Source organism: Hemicordylus capensis, chromosome 4, assembly GCF_027244095.1.
Source record: "Hemicordylus capensis ecotype Gifberg chromosome 4, rHemCap1.1.pri, whole genome shotgun sequence".
NCBI lineage: Eukaryota > Metazoa > Chordata > Lepidosauria > Squamata > Cordylidae > Hemicordylus > Hemicordylus capensis.
The window spans coordinates 239027122-239044446 of record NC_069660.1 but is presented as its reverse complement, the minus strand read 5'-3'; the positions used below and the strand labels follow the sequence as shown (position 1 = coordinate 239044446).

General features: G+C 44.4%; 1 long non-coding RNA gene across 4 annotated transcripts in view; it reads left to right on the top strand.

Annotated features, from left to right (window-relative positions):
- LOC128322583 (uncharacterized) overlaps positions 1-17325 on the top strand; it is a 94169-nt gene that overhangs the window by 54864 nt on the left and 21980 nt on the right. Inside the window, exon 5 of one of the 4 annotated variants that reach the window (XR_008305792.1) lies at positions 12865-12946. The exons of the other annotated variants lie outside the window; for them this stretch is intronic. This is a non-coding gene — a long non-coding RNA (uncharacterized LOC128322583). Of the gene's footprint in view, positions 1-12864; positions 12947-17325 lie in introns of those variants that run through there. 4 annotated transcript variants of the gene reach the window in all.

Here is a 17325-nt window from a genome sequence, read left to right as displayed (position 1 = left end):
GATGACAAACAAAGGGTGTGGCATTCAACACAACAAAATAAAGGAGTTCCACCTAAGAAAATTTCCTACATTGCAAAGGAAGAAAAGTTTCAAGAACCAAGCATGTGGAAAGAAACGGATAACTTACTGAAGCACAAGTCTGGAAGGAAGGTGTGAAAGAAGAAACTGAAACATTGCACAAAAATAACACATGGACACTCACAGAGCTACCTGAGGGAAGAAAGACTGTGGGGTGCAAGTGGATTTTTAAAATTAAGCAAAATGCAGAAGGAGTTGTCCAGAGTTTCAAAGCGAGACTGATGGCAAAGGGATTCTTACAATATATGGGGAAGATTATGATGAGACATTTGCTCCCGTTGTAAAACACACCTCAGTAAGTACACTCCTAAGTATTGCAGCAGCAAAGAAAATGCAAGTGGATCATATAGACATGAAAACTGCATTTCTTTGTGGAAACATCAAAGAAGATATTTATATGAAGCAGCCTCCAGGATTTGTGGAACCTGGTAAAGAAAAACTTGTATGTACGCTGCAGAAAAGTATTTATGGACTAAAACAGGCTGCAAGAGCCTGGAATGTCAAATTAAACCAGTTGCAAGTCAATGAGGGATTTACCCAAGGAAAAGCTGACCCTTGCCTGTACTTGAGGCTCAAAGACAACAGATGGACCTATATACTTACTTCCATTGATGATCAGATAATTTGTTATGAAAATAGAGACCACAGCTTTGAAATAATGAAGGACCTGCACAGTGAGATAGAATTAAAATAACTTGGGACTATTTCACACTATCTTGAGATACACATAGAGAGAAAAAGATGGAAGTGATTTGCTTAACCAAAAACAGAAAATAAATGGTTTATTAGAGTATTTGGGACTTACAGAGGCCAATGAAACAAGTACACCTATGGAAACAGGTTACCTAAAACAGAAGGAGGCGTGTGAACTTCTGCCAGACAACAGTGAGTACAGGGCAGTGATTAGAAAACTTTTATATGTAGCTATGATAACAAGACTGGATATAGCTGCATCTGTGGGAATCCTGACTAGGAAAATCAGCATACCCAGCAAAGATGACTGGACGGTGGTAAAGAGACTAGGCAGATACCTAAAAGGGACAATCTATCTAAAATTAAAGTTGCCTACTAGTAGTGGACCCAAATTAGTAGGTTATATGGATGCAGGCTGGGCTGAGGATCAAACAGACTGGAAGTCAACCAGTGGTTATGTATTCTTTTATGGTGGTGGAGCAGTGAGTTGGTGTGGCTGCAAGCAATTAATAGTTGCTCTCTCATCTACTGAAGCAGAATATGTATCTGCCACTCAAGCATGTCAAGGGGTGGTGTGGCTGCACAAGCTAATGTCGGATTTCAGCATAAATGAACCAAAACCCACTGAAATGTTGAGGATAATCAAAGCTGCATCCAGATCTCACAAATGGACAAAATTAAATTTAGAACAAAACACATTGAAACAAAATATCATTATGTGTGGGGTGCACAAGAAAAGGGACTTGCAAAATTGATATCCAAGTGAACAAATGATAGCAGATGTGCTAACTAAGCCATTGCCCAAGGATCGTTTCAAAATCTTGAGAGAGAAATTGGGACTTATAGACAGCAGCACGAGCTGGTGAGAAGGAGTGTTGGAGCTAGGACCCCGGCAGCATCAGTTCTCAGGTGCAATGTCTCATAGTGAACACTGCAGGGGGGTGTTAGTGTCATGGATAAAAGTGCTGGACTCCTCTCATCTTTGTTCTTCCAGTGTTAGTCTCCATTTTTGTGTCTCCAGAGAGGTCTGTTTGTTTAGTTTCTCTCCCCTTTCAGCTTTAAGTTCAGCTTTCCTATCCTTTTGTAACTTCTAAATAAATCCTTGTTGTTCTTCAAACTTAAAGAACTGTCTCAAGACCTCTTGCGTTCCTGCTTTCTCACCAAACTGGTTTTGCTCTACTATTTGGGGACTGAACTGCCATTCTTTCCCTACAATTAGGGCCAATCTCGACATTCTAGTCCCATGTGATCATGCAGGCACAGCATACCAGAGGGGCACACTTTCATCTCTCCACACACAATGGACCTCTGCTCATGCACTGCCCTATAAACCTTGCATTTGAGTTATTTTGTTTTCAAGGGATTTCTACAAGCCTAATTAACTAGTTAATTCATGATTAGATGTATATCCCTCTCTTCCTTCAGGATGCTCATAGCAGTTTTCATGGAGCTCCCAGGGAGTTCCCCATTGACCTTGACAAAAAGAGACCTGGTTAGCATTAACAATGAACCAGCATCATTTTCCCCTCAGGTTATCCTACACTGTAGCCCTGGTGCTGATGGGGGGATCCATGAATGAGGCTTATGTATATGCAGGCCTATGTATATGCAAGGCTGGTTTCAGATCTGAGGAGGCCCTTTGCAAAGTGATCTCTGTGGGCCCCTTCCTATATGAGTGGGTGTGGCTTACCTTGGCATGGGGCATAGTATTTTGTGTTGCAGTAGCAGTAAAGCTTCTCCATCCTGCCCTTTCCTTCCAATTATCTTTCTCCTCTTCCATCCCCTGGCACCAGCTCCATCCCATCACCACCTCCAGGCACCCTCCTCCTTTGTGAATGGGAGTTTCTCCCAGGGACCGCTGCAATGATACAATCTATGCAGAGATTTCTGGGAGGAAGCCTATTCACAGGTGGGACGTGTAGGAGGAGACTGTGGCAGAGAGTCTCTCTCATTCAGGAGAATTTTGTTGCCACTTCCATACCATGTTGGGTTGTAATAGTTTGGGAATCAACACAGTGGGCCCTCTGGCAGCCACCCACAGGTGCTGAATTCTGGCACCAGCCCTGCATTTATTTATGTATTTATGTTTATTTACATTTTTATACTGCTCCATCCAAAGGCTCTGGGTGATGCACAACAACAAAACAAAATTTAAAACAATCAATACACAAACAAAATTAAAAGCAGTTTAAAACCATTAAAACAATTGAAAACATTTAAAAGCCATTTAAAGACCCTGGAAAGCCAGACCCAATAGGTTTTAAGGGTTCTCTTGGAGGCCAGCAATGATGCCAAACTGAAAAATAAATGCTGGGAGAGCATTCCACAGCCCAGGAGCTGCTACAGAGAAAGCCCGGTTCCAAGTCACCACCAGACAGTACCGGTGATAACTGGAGACGGATCTCCTCAGATGACCTTAAGATGCGTTGGGGATCATACAGAAGAAGGCGCTTTCTAGGGCAAAGCATTCAGGGCTTTAAAGGTAATAACCAGCACTTGGTATTTTTCCGGGAAACATATCGGCAGCCAGTGCAACTGTTTAAGGACAGGCATAATATGGTCTCTCCAGGTAACCCCAGATATCAATCTGGCTGCCGCATTTTGGACTAACTGAAATTTTCGAACTATGTACAGCGGCAGCCCCATGTAGAACACATTGCAATAGTCAAGCCTGGAGGTTACCAGCAGATGCCCCACTGTTTAAGACCATTCTCTTCAAGGAATGGACACAGCTGAATCAGGCATAGCTCCTGGCCATAGCCTCCACCTGAGATACCAGAGTGAGGCCTGGATCCAAGAGCACTCCCAAGCTGTGTACCTGTTCCTTCTGAGAGAGTGTAACCCCACCCAGCACTCGAAGTTCTAACTCATCTCTCAAATTCCAATCTCCTTCGATGAGTACCTCTGTCTTGGTTGGATTCAGCTTCAATTTGCTGTCTCTCATCCAGTCCATTATTACCTGTCGTCAGGCATTTAGGAAACAAATGCCATTTCCTAATGATGATGATGACGACAAGGAGAAATAGATTTGGGTGTCATCAGCATAGTTATATCACCCTGCATCAAGTCTCCTGATCACCCAGAAGTTTAAAGATCATCCAGCTGTTTCATGTAGATATTTAAAAGCATTGATGACAAAATGGAGCCCTGAGAGACGCCATATAATAGCTCCCATTTTGAAGAGCAAATGTCACCAAGCTCCACCATCTGGAATCTACCCGAGAGATAGGGGTGGAACCACTGTAAGGCAGTGCATCCTTTCCCCAACTCCCCCAGGTGATCCAGGTGGATACTATGGTCAATGATACTGAACACTGCCAAGAGATCCAAAAGAACCAGCAGAGTCACACTCCCTCTGTCGATTCCCTAGTAAAGGTTTAGTTTTAGGATTAACAAGACTATCTCAATCCCATAGCCAGCGCTAAAGCTGGCTGAACGTGAAGCTGACCTTAACCAGATAGTGGTCCATCCATTACAATGGGGAAACCACAGGAGTCCCCACCCATGGAACATCCCCCTGATTGGAACAAAAGACCAAATCAAGTGTTCTTTTGGTCAAATACCACAGCCTTGCCAACATCCCCAGCTCCAGCACTTACATCTGATTATCCCTATACATTCATCTCTTGATTCCGGAGAAATGACAGTAGCCATAGGCCATTGTGGCTGGGGATGATACTATGACAAGGAATATTTATATACCGCTTCTGAACAAAAGTTCCCAAAGTGGTTTACATAGATATAAATAAATAAATAAATAAAATGGCTTCCTGACCCCAAAGGGCTTACAATCTAAAAACAAAATATAAGATAGACACCAATAACAATCACTGGAGGGATGCTGTGCATCTCATTATACACAGGACAGGAAGCCACAGTCCAGATGGAATATGGTGAAGCAGACTGGTTCCAGATCGGCAAAAGAGTAAGAAAAGGCTGTATACTTTCTCCTTATTTATTCAATTTATATGCTGAACATATACTGATAGAAGCTGGATTGGAAGAAGATGAGCATGGCTTTAAAGTTGGAGGAAAAAACATCAATAACCTGCCCTATGCCGATAATACATACCACTCTGATGGTGAGAATGCGGATGATCGGCAAGCTCTAGTAATGAAAGTCATAGGAACATAGGAACATAGGAAGCAACCATATACTGAGTCAGACCATTGGTCTGTCTAGCTCACTATTGTCTACACAGACTGACAGAGGCTTCTCCAAGGCTGCAGGCAGGAATCTCTCTCAGCCCTATCTTGGAGAGGCCAGGAGGGAACTTGGAACCTAGATGCTCTTCTTACAGTGCTCACATGTGGTCTCACATTCAGATGCAACCAGGGCAAACCCTGCTTAGCTAGGGGAACAAGTCATGCTTGCTACCACAAAACCAACTCTCCTCAGTCAAGGAGCACCATGAAAAAATGGGACTACGACTAAATGTAAGGAAGACAAAACTAATGACAGCACATACAACAGCAACCAGCCTCAGAATTGACAATGAAGACATTGAATTGGCTTCTGCCTTTTAGGATCGACCACCAACAGTAAAGGATCCAGCAGTCCAGAAATACGCTGCAGACTAGCTCTTGGTAGGGTTGCAATGAAGGATGTTTAGATGCCGTGAATTGTCTATACCTACAAAGATTAGAATCATTTGGACAATGGTTTTCCCCGTGACACTCTATGGATGCAAAAGCTGGACTTTGAAGAAGCAGAATAGAAAAAGTATTGAAGCTTTTGAACTTTGGTGCTAGAGAAGACTTTTGAGGATACCATGGACAGCCGGGGAAACAAACAAATGAGTCACAGAACAAATCAATCCAGAATTTTCACTTGAGGCACAAATGACCAGGCTCAAACTATCATACTTGGGACACATTATGTGAAAACCAGCTCCCTTGAGAAGTCCATAATGCTGGGAAAAGTTGAAGGAAAGATAAGAAGAGGACGACCAGCAGCAAGGTGGATAGACTCAATCACAACAGCAATGAATGCACAACTGAGAGACTGTAAAGGCCAAGCTGAAGATAGATCATCCTGTAGAGAATCTATCTATCTGATCGCTAAGTGGTTAGAGTGCTGGACTAGGACCGGGGAGACCCGAGTTCAAATCCCCATTCAACCATAATACTAGCTGGGTGACTCTGGGCCAGTCACATCTCTCTCAGCCTAACCTACTTCACAGGGTTGTTGTGAGGAGAAACTTAAGTATGTAGTACACTGCTCTGGGCTCCTTGGAGGAAGAGTGGGATATAAATGTAATAAAGAAATAATAATAAAATAAGAGTCGGCACTGACTTGACGGCACTTAATCAAACAAACAGAGATTTTATGCTGAAGGCATGGAACATGTCATCAGCCCCAACTACATCCCCGTATCGAGTTAAAAGGCAATAAAGCTCATTTTGAACTCCCTGCCTCTATTCTCAAATAATTCATTGGGTTGCTTCCTGTTATCATCATCTCCATGGAGAGAATGCAAATAATTTCCAGTCATTTGAAACACAGCATATTTCTTTGGGGGCAAGCAGAAATGCAGAACCAAAATAGAGAGCTGTGCTAAATCTTTGTGCAGAGCAGTAGAAGCGGTTGCAAGAAGCGGCTTGAGGGATGAGAGAGGCTAGTAATCTTTGCTGTTATTCCCATATACAAAGTAAAACCTTTTAAAGATTTATTTTTTTTTAACCAAGTGAAACTGGTAGGTTGTCATTAGCAAGAAATAGCGCCATCTGGTGCCGAAGACACCAGCAGCAACATTAAAGAATGCAAAAGCAAAACAAACCAGATGCCTTGGGAATGAAACAGGTTTTTGTATAGGTTTTTCTCCCAGTAGGAGATTCTTGAGAAATTACATGGCTGACTGGATTTTGGAGATGGATCAATGGCAATCTCTCTGGATAGGGTGGTATAAAAATTTAATTAATAAATGAAAGAAATAAAATTGGCATGGTCTGAGGTCACCTTACAGCAGAGTTTCTCAACGTGTGGGTCCCCAGATGTTATTGGACTTCAACTCCCATAATCCCCAGCCCCAGTGGCCTTTGGTTGGGAATTATGGGAGTTGAAGTCCAATTACATCTGGGGACCCACACGTTGAGAATCCCTGCCTTACAGCCACCTTTGTGAAGATAAACAGGTCAAGGGCTGATCAATGCCAGATAGGTAACTGGAACCCCATGTATGCTTCCTTAAATTCTATGACTGAAGAAAAGTGAAATATAAATGTATAAAACTAAATAGTATAAATATTGATTACGTAGGTGCTTAAAGGGATGGATTGAACAATTCAAAAATGTTATATCTGTTTACCCATGCTAAGCAAATTTAAAGAGGTTTAAGAGACATCATGGTGCTCCCAATCAACGTATGTGATGCTGAATTATGCATACTTTTACTTATTCCATAAATACCCATATTGGCACTCTAAACTAAGCAAGAAAAAAGAATTTTCCCCATTATCATTGATGAAATTGTATAATACTAGCTGAACCCGCACAGAGCATCTGTGTGGCAGTGCCCTCCCCCCACCTTCTGCCCCAGTCTCCTCTCTCCACCGCTTTCTGCCCCAGTCTCCTCTCCCGCCTCCACCTTCTGCCCCAGTCTCCTCTCCCCCACCACCTTCTGCCCCAGTCTCCTCTCCCGCCTCCACCTTCTGCCCCAGTCTCCTCTCCCCCCACCACCTTCTGCCCCAGTCTCCTCTCCCCCACCACCTTCTGCCCCAGCCTCCTCTCCCCCACCACCTTCTGCCCCAGCCTCCTCTCCCCCGCCCCTTCTGCCCCAGTCTCCTCTCCCCTCCCCTCTTCTGCCAGGCACCCAGTTTCCCATGGCTGCAAAGCAGGCGAACTTCGCAGTGGAGCTGCTTGCCTTTTTGCAGTCCCTCAGTCTTTGTTTTGCGGTCCCTCATGTCATTGCTACTAGTCCCAGCCATCCCCTCCCAGCTGCCCCCAACCACCGAATTTCCTCCCACTCCTTGAAGATGCTCCTTGAGAGCTGGTGTCCATTGTCTCTGTGCCCTCAAGCAAGCTCCTTGGGTCCGTTTACTTCACAGGGGTCCAGTTTCCTCCTTTCTCCTTTCCCCTATAGTTTTCCTCCTCCCTCCTTTTCCCCAACTCTGCCGATGCCTTGCTATCCGCTCTCTCCCGCCTGCCTCCCTCGCTGCCGTTCACCATCCAGATGCATCCCCATGCAGTTCCCAACACAGTCGGCCGTAAGAGAATTAAATATATAGATTTTATGAGTAGTTTTTAATAAGATCATTATAAATCGCAGTCTAAGTGCAGAAGTTTCTAATATGTTGCATAAATGATTTACAAATCTATAGAGATGCACTGCAGTTCAAATTACCATCCCACAGTAACAGTAGTTCCAGTGCTAGCTACATATTAGAAACACCCATCCCACAGAGAACCATCATTTGATGGAAGCTTGGAATAGCTAAGCTACTTCATGGTTATTGTGTTCATAATCTGGTAGTGTGTCTCAAGGCCAAACTACACATCACATTGGGAGCTCAGTGATTCGATCTCCCAATGTAAATTTCTTCTTGTAAAGGTAGCCACACAGGCAGGCAAATTTGGTTTGATACCATGGCATGGTGGGATCCAGCCTTCGGGGATTTTCCAATTTGCATTCCCCTTCCAAGTTGCTGTTAGTTGTGGAGCAGAATTCTTATGGGCACACGTTAAGTTTCCCGCCCCACAGTTTAAGAGCAGCTTCTGGGGTGGAAGGATTTGAGTCAGTGCTGGAGGAAACGGTTGTGCACCTGACTGAAGTGACTGCTTCACATCTCATGGCAAGCATGACCCTGCACAGGAAGGCAACATGAAAAAAACAGGATAGGATAAAGAAAGGGAAGTGATGGCAGAGCTGAGACAGGAACTTGAAAAGTGGGGAGTATGGTAAGGGAACACTTTCTAAAGGGATACGTTCTTTTGCACAATCCCATTGCTCATTGTGGTCATTTGAGGAGGGCCATTTCCAATTGCTGCCAGCTTATCCAATGGCAACGGGGGGGGGGGGGTGTAGCCTTCTCTCTAGCTGCTCCTTAGCTTTAGAACATGCTCCCTCACTAACATGCTCCCTCACTAGGCTCAACATCTTTGGTGGTCTTTAAGAAGGCCTTGAAAATACATCTTTTCCCACAGGTTTTTAGCTGAAACTTTTAATTTTTTTGTTTTTAACCATTTTAACTGTTTTTATTATTTTAATTGTCTATTTTATTTTGTTGTCAACTGCCTTGAGATTTATTGAATGGCAGTATATAAATGTAATAACTTTAAAGCAGCTGTGGTGTGAGGGTTCTGTTTTTGTTCTGAGAAACCATGTAGGGGAAAGGGTTTTTTAAACTTTCCCCTCCCATGTTGTTTCTAGATACAAATTACCTCACAAAGCTGCAGTGAGCCCTTAGTGGGGGGAAAGACAGTCATTATATAGGCATCTGTCTCTTTTCCATGGGGCAGATCATTGGGGTGACCCAGGACATTGTGGCATCTGAGATGCACCAAATGATGCTTTGCCCCATTATCCTGGTGGAAGCTAGTTGTCCTTCAAAATTGACCTTTGCCAGCTTTGAAAGTGACATGGGGGAGTGGGGAGAGAAGTTTGCCAGCAATCTCTGTTTCTCTCCTCTACACCTTGCAAGCTTTACAAGGGGTGTGAGGAGAGGTGTTCCTTGCAAGAGTCTGATTGGTTCCGAAGGACTGTTCTCATGGCAGCAGTGGGGAGGGCGGGGTGCGGGGTTATCTCATTACTCTGCTAAAGTAAAGTGTGCTGTCAAGTCAGTGTTGATAATCTGGCACCTGAGGTAACCATCTCATCTCTCCTCTCCTCAACCTGGGCTCACTGCCCATTTGGTGGGTGATTTCGATCTGGAAACCAGAGCAGATAAAATGTGTCTACCCCCATCTTAGTAATATTGCTCTGATCAAAGTCAGACACCTGCACCATGGCTGTTTTAAAGTTGTTTTTTTAAGCTAAACAATCCAATTACAGGTCAAAACCAACACATCGATTTTGACCCAGAGAAAAGCCAACTGTTGGTTCACATCTTAAACATATGGCAATTGAAACAGAGTGATTTGAAATCTCTTGTCAATGTGGCAACCCTTCTCTAGAGCTTTGAACAGTTGGCACTGAGAGTTGGATCTTGACACAGACATACTAACTATCATTTAAGTATGATATGGGCCGACTTGGACTCCACTATTTTTGCAGGGTCTATGGAGAACATGTCCAGTGATCCCTCTTGCAGTATTAGATAGATTGATCAGTTTCAATCTGCCACTCCTGAGGATGTGGTCAAGCTGCTTGGGGCGGTGCGACCTACCACTTGTTCTCTGGATCCTTGCCCGACTTGGCTGCTTCTATCTAGCAGGGAGATTGCTGGAGATGGCCTAGTTAATATCATAAATGTGCTGAGGGAGGGTAGGGTGCCCCCTTGTTTGAAGGAGGCATTGGTTAGACCACTCCTAAAGAAGTCTTCCCTGGATCCTTTAGCGATGGACAGTTACAGGCCAATCTCCAATCTCCCTTGGTTGGGCTAGGTGATTGAGAGGGTGGTGCCCGACCAGCTCCAGGCAGTCTTGGAGGAAACTGTTATCTAGACCCATTTCAAACTGGCTTTAGAGCTGACTATGGGGTTGAGTCTGCCTTGGTCGGCCTGATGGATGACCTTTATTGGGGACAGAGGGAGTGTGACTCTGCTGGTTCTTCTGGATCTCTCAGCAGCGTTCAGTACCATCTACCATGGTATCCTTCTGGATTGCCTGGGGGTGTTGGGGATAGAGGGCACTGCTTTGCAGTGGTTCCACTCCTATCTCTCAGGTAGATTCCAGATGGTGGAGCTTGGTAACAGTTGCTCCTCAAAATGGGAGCTGTTATATGGAGTCCCCCAGGGCTTTATTATGTCACCAATGCTTTTTGATATCTACATGAAACCACTGGGTGAGGTCATCAGGAGATTTGTTGCTGGGTGTGATTAGTATGCTGATGACCACCAAATCTACTTCTCCTTCTCATCTTCAGGAAATGGCACTCATTCTCTAAGTCCCTGCCTACAGGCAGTAATGGGCTGGATGAGGGATAACAAATTGAAGCTGAATCCAAGCAAGACGGAGGTGCTCGTTCTGGGGGCTCAGAATCTGAGGGTTGAGTTAGATCTTCCTGTGCTGGATAGGGTTACATTCCCCCCTAAGGAGCATGTACAGAGCTTTGGAGTACTCCTGGACCCAGGCTTCACCCTGGTATCTCAGATAGAGACCATGGCCAGGAGTGCTTTCTACCAGCTTCATCTGATTTGACAGCTGCGCCCATTCCTTGAAAAGGATGACCTCAGAACAGTGGTGCATCAGCTTGTAGCCTCCCGGCTCGACTACTGCAATGCGCTCTACGTGGGGCTGCCTTTGTACGTAGTCTGGAAATTTCAGTTAGTTCAGAATGCGGCAGCCAGATTGGTCTCTTGGGTAACCTGGAGAGACCATATTATGCCTGTTTTGAAACATTTACACTGGCTGTTGATATGTTTCCAGGCAAAATTCAAAGTGCTGGTTATTACCTTTAAAGCCCTGAATGGCTTAGGTCCGAGTTATCTAAGAGAGCGCTTTCTTCTGTATGATCCCCACCGCACATTAAGGTCATCTGAGGAGGTCCGTCTCCAGTTGCCACCGGTTCATCTGGTAGCGACGCAGAGGCAGGCCTTCTCTGTAGCTACTCCTGGGCTGTGGAATGCACTCCCAGTAGAAATTCGTAATTTGATATCATTACTGTCCTTCAGGAGAGCCCTTAAAACCTATCTGTTTGGCCTGGCCTTCCAAAGTTTTTAAATGATTGACAAACTCTCCAGTCATTGTTTAGACTAAAAGGCCTTTCTGACCTTTGGGGGAAGGTGTAGATTGTAGCATTTGGCAGCAGCAAATTAGCTCTTAATGGTCACCAGCTGGGTGCTCGCTCTTTCTCTCTCTCGCTCTCTCGCTCTCTCTCTCGCTCTCTCCCCCCACCCCGGTCATATTTTCTGCCACTGAAGATTCTGAAATTTCAAGTTCTGAAGTTAAAAGTCCAAAACTGCTTATTGCTGGTATGTTACTAATAATTAGTAGGTGGGCTTTTCCTAAATCTCTGTCAGCCAGATACTTGAGCCATTATTGCTCAGTGTTCCTTGCTGTTTCATTCCCTCAAATGAAATATTGCAGAATGAAACTATTAACTGTGAGTGATATACATGAATAAAAATACTGCATGAAGGTGACAAGGGAACCAACCAAGCTTTATGTTAAAAGGGAGGCATCATTTTTAAGAACATAGAACATACTAGTGCATGCACCTGCTAAAATGCAGAGTATTTGACAGTTGTAATGATCACTATAATACAGTTCTCATTACAGCAGGAAAACACTCAGCATTTCAAACCTGGCTTCTATCAATTCCCTGTCCTCCACCTTAAAGGCAGAACTACATTATTGTCCAGGGAGCCTTTGACAGCCATCCTTGCTGATCAATCACTGCTAGGAAAAGAAATTTTAGTAGGTATTATCCAAGGACACTATGACCTTGATGAAAGCTATTCACTAGAGGGAGAAACTATATTAGACCAACAAGTTCAAATGGCTGCTTGCCAGCTGGCAAGAAATAGCTTTTGTAGGAGTTAATCCAGATGGATTAATACCGAATTTTAATAGCTGCCTCCTTGGCAGCAGAAGGTCAGCATTTGATCTCTCTGATTAGAGAGGAGCGCTGGTACAAGGTTCAGAGATTCCCACCTTTTTTCCTGAGGTGGTCAAGTTTGTTTGCAGTGAGAATAATCCTGGGAGGCTGTTTCTGTGAAATAGTGCCCATGCAGAAAGAGTAGCATCCCACCCCCCACTAGTATCACTCTTCATTTTTAAACATGGAGACACCAAAAAGTTATAATTTTGTTTAATAAATGTACAGATGTGACATAGTTGTATGTTAAATGTGATTGTGCAAGTTTCCTAGGCAACTATTGGCTAGTGCTCACCAACCAGAACTTCTTTTCTCCTTCCTCATCATATCTTGTTTGTTCCATTGTGTTAATTTTTTAAAAGAATTTTACATTTTTATGTTTTTATTATCTTTTTTAGAAGCTGTGAACTCCACATTGTACCACTTGTCTATGCTTTTTAAAGACAAACGTGCAAGGCTACACCTGCCCTTGAAGCAATCCCCCAGTATGTTGTGAACATTTTTGTTTCAAAATATGCTTCCTGTGCATTTTGGTCACTTACTTTCTGTTCAGCAAACCCATGAAGAGATGATCTCCACAATATAGAAACCTAATGCCCTTAAAACAAGACCATTTGCCCATCCATTATATGGAAAGAGGAGATATTATGCTACTGGTGGTGAATTGGAGCTACTGGTAGTATAGGTAGGGTGTGTGTGCGTGTGTGTGTGTGTGTGTGCGCACACACACATGCACACACACACACAGACATCAGTAACTATATCTCATCTGAGGCTTAGCACTATGAACCTCCTACCTGCCATACGTGAATGAATTGAAATTGAAATTGACTCTAGCATATAACTGCTTACTCCACAATCTGACATCAGTACTACAAAGACATCAGCAGACATTTTCCACAGCACTACAAAGGTGGGATAAGGGCTCTGCCCTCACAGAATGGCTGGAGCCTAGTTGTGACAAAGCATTGCTCTGCAACCCAGCACAGGGAGAGGGTGAAGTGTTTTTTGTTTCTGTGCCTCCCTCTAAAAGCCCTTTATGCTGCCACGAATAAGTCCCCAAGACTGTGCAGCCTTCTGGGACATATTCCTGGCAGCAAAAAGGGCTTTTGGACAGAAGGGAGAGAAAATAAAATTGTTTTCCTCTCTGCCCATGCTAGGCTGTGTAGAGCAAGACTTCAGCGCAATCCCCAGCCTTCTGTTTTGCCATGTGCCTTTAAAGCATAACAGCATCTTTCCTGTCAATTTACAGTGATAGCCATGTGGAGTGGCTTCCCCATGGTTGTTTTTTGCCCTGCTGCTTGTTTGTGTGAATTGGGCTTCAGTCTCTATTGACCAGGCACCTGACAAATTATGGTTACCATTCACCAGATTCATGTTTGGCTCCCTTCTTTTCTACTACTAATCACATTTCGGTCCAGCTTGTTTTTGAGCACTAAAAGGCTTGCTATCTAATGACCCAGAGAAAACCATCCAAGTGCTGACAGTGGAATTGGAAATGTCGCTACCTGTCATAATGGCCAGCTTTGAAGGAATCCAAACTGCTGCGTCAGCAGTTAGACAAGATAACTGGCTATTATCCGAATCTAGGGGATAACCTTTCATCAGGGCTGAGAAAAACCCTTTATGTACTCATTTAAAACAATGTCTTTTAAACTCACACTGCTCCTTGGCATATGGTGTCAGTTCATTCCTTTAGAAGCTAGGGAAAATGAGAAGCTGCTTAAGAAATCTATGGGAAATGACCGGCTAAGTATGTGGTAAATAATTAGGAAGTCCCAAATTATGTACAACCAATTTTTAATTTGCAATTCACATTTATATCAAACATGAGCACACCAAATTATGAAGTCCACTATCCTCTATAATAAAACCCTTGGTGTCCGTCCGTGGACGGACACCAAGTGTGTGTCCGTGCCTCCCTGGCCTGTCCTGGGCATGCGCGGAGCGCATGCCCAGAACAGAGCAAGGGAGACACGACCACCGGCACCCGGTGGCCATCTTGGGCAGCCAGAAGTGGCCGCCCAGAAGAAGCCGGGTGAGCGGCAGCGGGGGACACTGGCCGCTGCCGCCTTGGCCAGAGGACATGCCGAGGCGACAAGGCGGAGGGCCCGGGCAGCGGTGGGCCCAGCCGGAGCCGCGGGCGGCGGCGGTGGGTGGCAGGCCCGCCGGAGCAGTGGGTGGCCGGCCCGGCCGGAGCCGCAGTGGGTGGCGGGAGGGGGAATGGCGGCAGGAGTCCAGACCGGCCCAGGGAGACGGAGGCCGGGACCGGGGGCTGAGCAGAGGCCAAATAAAACTTAAACTGAAAATGCTGCCGCCGCCGTTGCCCCACCCTCCCTCCCAACTTCCAAAACCACCTTACCCTGGCCCGTGACAGTTGAGCAAAGACAGACCTCAATTGAAGAGGGAGAGAGGAGCTCGCAAGCAGTGCTCCTCCCTCTACAAAGCCTCTTCCCGAACTGGCGCTTTGAGCGAAAAGGACGCCTCTTGCGTCCTTTCCGCCTAAAGCGCCAGTTCGGGCAGAGCCTTTGCTCAGAGAGGAGCACTGCTTACGAGCTCCTCTCTCCCTCTTCAATTAAGGACTTACTTTGCTCAACTGACACGGGCCGGGGTAAGGTGGTCTCGGAAGTTGGGAGCAAGGGAGGGTGGGACTTCGGCGGCAACAGCGGCGGCAGTATTTTTTTTTAAAAAACAACCAATAAAGAGGAGAGGAAAAGGCTAGCGCCCGTTATTATAACGGGCTTCAAAATACTAGTCGTTTATAAAAGCATAATAGAATCTGTCTATTAAATAGATCAGTGAATCCACATGATTGCCCACTATTTCCCCCTCTTTTACATCTTACTAGGGTGACTTTGAATGGCAACATGCATGCTTCTAAAGCATATCATATCAATGAGTTTCAAAGAGGCATGGCCCTGTCTGTGCAAATGAAAACTGAAGATATTCAGTATTCTACCTTCATTCTAAACATTTTTGCTCCCCCCACCCCCCCGCTATGGCTATAATATCTGGTCTTTATACTGGAAACTCTGAGCTCAAACTACAACTTTTTATTTTAGAGCAGCCATAAAAGTCTGAACTCTAAAAACTTATGCAATTACTTTTTGGACATTTTTAGATGAGGCAATATTTTCAGTGTTCTCACAAAGCCAAATTCATTTTGAGGAGCTGGAATTATTCCCTTGTGAATGCCTAACAGGAGAATTATTGCATTTTAAATAGTCGGCATCATTTCTAGATCTATGCTAAAATATATATGGCATTATAAGAGGACAAAATGGTCTCATCTCAACTGAATCATTTTAAAATCAAGAGCCTATAGAGTTGGTTATTTTGTTGAAAAATAATATACATTTGGATGGCAGCAGGACTGTTCAGGACTGTTGATTTTTAGCTTGCTTAAAAGACTACTGCACACACTCAAATTCACAAGGACGGAGACTGAACCACATATTTACAGAGATGGAAGGATGTAGCTATGATTGAACAAGAGGTGTGGGGCACAGTCTGGGCAGCAGCTTGCTCTTGGATCAGGTATTGTTCATAAAGTCCACTTTAGGAACTTTTGTTGAAAAGCAATATATAAATATATGTAGTAGTAGTAGTAGAGGTGTAGGTGTGAGTGTGAGAAACAATCTGTGTTTGGCGGGGGGGGGGAGTGTGTGATATTATTTGCATAGCACTGAGAGCAAGAGGGTGTCGAGTACATTTTTTAAACCCCATGATCTTACAGTTCTTCCGCAGCAGAGACATGGTGTGGGGCAGAGGCCTTTCATCAGTTTTTGTCCCAGGGCCCACACCAACCTTGCTATGCCCCGCAGAGGTACAAGGAAGAAGAGAAATTATTCAGTCAGTCCACTCACTGTCTCATATGTGTGAGTTAAATAAATTTAGATTATGTTCATTGTTTTGTGTTCTTTCCCAAATAAAGCAGAGAAGACCAGTAGGCTTACTGACCTCTATTAGATGGCTTTTTCTGCTTCAAGGGCAATGGGCACCTGAATGAAAGACTGGAGGGTTTTTTCTTTCTTTCTCTCCTTTCTCTACAAGCTAGTAAATCCAGGTTTTCCTTAATTCCAATCCAGCTTGATTGCCCTCTCCCCATTTCACCGCTGCATGGGTTCAAAGCATGGAGAATGGCTGTATAGAAAGAGAAGAGGAAAGTAAAATGTTTGTGGCTATAACAGCAGTAATTCTTCAATCTTTCACTGCATAGCAAATGCCTTTTCCACCTTTCTTTCCCCCTCTCTGATAGCATTTTACCTACCTAAACTTGAGGCCGCTTAAACTTGTCACTCCCATTCCCCCAGGGCAACTTCTTTTGTCCTTCACTTCTTTTGATGTTGGTGTCCTTTGAATAATCCCTGTCCTATTTTACAATAGTCAAGTTTTTTTTCTTGCTTTATATGCTCAGCAACTCACCTAGGCAATGGTTTTGTTATGGAACACTCTGAGACAATGCAACAATTGTTGTAAAGAGAGCTGGTCTATGAGAGAAGAGCTGGCCTTGTGGTAGCAGGATGACTTGTCCCCTTTGCTAAGCAGTGTCCACCCTGGTTGCATATGAATGGGGAGACTACATGTGTCACTGTAAGATATTCCCCTTAGGGGATGGAGCTACTCTGGGAAGAGCAACTGCACACTTGCATGCAGAAGGTTCCAAGTTCCCTCCCTGGCATCTCCAAGAAAAGGCTGATAGAGACTCCTGCCTGCAACCTTGGAGAACCCGCTGCCAGTCTGTGTAGACAATACTGAGCTCGATGGACCAATGGTCTGACTCAGCAGTTTCCTATGTCCCTAACTGACACATATTTATAGGTTAATTAACTACAACTTTAGGAGGATTTTGTCATCAT